This window comes from Ixodes scapularis, unplaced genomic scaffold, assembly GCF_016920785.2.
Source record: "Ixodes scapularis isolate PalLabHiFi unplaced genomic scaffold, ASM1692078v2 PGA_scaffold10__122_contigs__length_95168666, whole genome shotgun sequence".
NCBI classification, from domain to species: domain Eukaryota; kingdom Metazoa; phylum Arthropoda; class Arachnida; order Ixodida; family Ixodidae; genus Ixodes; species Ixodes scapularis.
Window position 1 is genome coordinate 417,410 of NW_024609836.1, and position 2,131 is coordinate 419,540.

General features: G+C 50.9%; 1 pseudogene; it reads right to left on the bottom strand.

The window, feature by feature from the left end:
• Window positions 1–948: 948 nt before the first annotated feature.
• Window positions 949–1,775, bottom strand: LOC120849967 (annotated as a pseudogene).
• Between the last annotated feature and the right edge of the window lie 356 nt (window positions 1,776–2,131).

The following is a 2,131-nucleotide window of genomic DNA, read 5'->3' on the forward strand; positions in this document are numbered from 1 at the left end:
ACGTTTTTGTAATGAGCCGCCGCAGACTGTCGCCGCGAAGCGGCGTAAGCGCAGCGCGGCCCCCGTTATTCGCTACAACGTCGATTCGCTCAAATGTCACTGTTCGCTAAAACATCATTCGCTCAAGCGATATGGACCCGTCCTAATGGGCTCGGGATGGTTCCGTCTGCGTGCCACGTGTTTCGCAGGTGTAACAAGGACCGCCGGATGGACCAGTCATCAGAAAAAAATCGACAGGACCATTTCCACTGGGAAGATACCTCTTCTGGCTCCAAACTTCCTAAGTGCAACTCCACCTCCTCCCACCTCTCCCACTTGCTCTAGCTCTCCAATACTCTTCAACTTAGGGAGCCTACATACTCCAACTTGGTGTGTGGTGCTCTCAGTTAGCACGTCTTGCAACTTGGATTCTTTCGTTTTGCATGATGTTGTGGTGTGGCAGCACACGGGTTGTAAAGCTATGCAAAACTTGCGCGGCAACTTTTTTTTTTTTTTTTTATGCTCGCCGTTGAAGAAGCAACGTCTGAAAATACCCTACTTTTGGCGGGGAAATGGCCGGACGGCCCTACAGCCCTACAATATACCATAAATGCCTAAAATGCCCTACAAATAGGGTAATTACCCTACGGTTGACAACACTGGCCACAGCTGCCCAGGCCTTTGACACGAAGTTGAGGACATCCTGCCTTGAAAGCTTCCGGAGGTTCCCTTTTGGTGTCTTGCCTCCCTTCCGCATGAACTCCGCTCATGACGTACGAAGCGAGTCCTTAAACGACTTGTTCCAATACGTGAACGTGATTGTAAACCTGAGACTGGGGCAGAAAGAGAACACAACAGAAGGTAGTAAAAGAGGAGGCAACGTCTCAAACTCGGCTGCAAAGTTTATTTCGAACACGCTTTATATACCCCATCTCCAACGCCGTCTCTACAAAAAAAAAAAAAAAAGCGTCAAATTTTACAAATTTGTTGCTCTTGCCATGCTTTCATCTTTCGAAGGAACCGCGTCACAGTCAACGAAACGAAGCGGAACTTGTTAGGAAATGCGCCAAACTTACTTGGTATGCGGAGCGCCATGAACGCACGGGCATGGATCCTCCCTGTGGGTTCCTTGAGTACGACAAGTGCCGGAAGTTTCGCCCCCGACGCACGAGCTGCCAGTGCGACGGTGAAGCCTCGACGGGCGCAGCTGGTGTTGGCGATCCAGATGCTGTTTTCACCAGCAGCATTATTGGTGCGGGTTGCTGGGTTGTCCATTCTGACCATGGTGTGGTCCATGCAGATGTTGAACGGCGTGTAGTCGTGCCGTGCTTGCAAAGTAGCAATTGTAGAGCGGAATGCAGTGACAGCTTCATCACAGTCGGCAGGGACCTTCTGGCTGTCGTTGGTAGTCGTACGTATAGTCACCACAAATCGCTGCTTCCATCGCTTGATATACTGTGCTGACGCTTCGCAGTTGCCGAGATTGAGACTCTCAGCTATCCTCAGTGCCTCGTCTGCCAGGAGCCGGTTGCTGACGGCCTGGCCGGCATCTTGCTCCCTTTGAAAGTATTCAAACAGTGTGTCATCCACCTCCTCACTGAAGACGGGCGCCCCATTCGTGAATTTCCTCTTCATCTTCTGCTTGCCGTAGTTTAGTTGCTTCAGGGTTTCGTATTTAGAGTCCCACTCACGTATTTGCTTCCTGTCGATCTTGAAATGACGAGAGGTGTGGCTGACATTGCCTCCCGATATCAGTCGACGACTTCAATCTTTTTGGAGACTGTGCAGGAGTGCATTCTGTGCTGGTTACTTGCCAACTGAGTGACCAACGGCAATCGGGAAGCACGAAGCCTTTATGAAAATGTATTTTACAAAATGTTGGGACGAACTGGCTGTTATCTACACTCCTATTGGTCCTGTTGTTGCTACCCCTGGATTCTGCGGACCACATAATGCTGCAGTAACATGAAGTACAAAGTGCCCGGAGTGACCTCGGTGACCCAATTCTACGGGAATTGGTCTCCAGGCCCGGTCCGCCGCGGCAATCTTTGTCAGGGTGCTTGCCGTGGCGGCTGCCGGGAACGCCGGCACTTCTGAGAATATGGCCACGTGTTGTGTACTTGCCCAAATTTTCGAATTTCGATAATGGCCG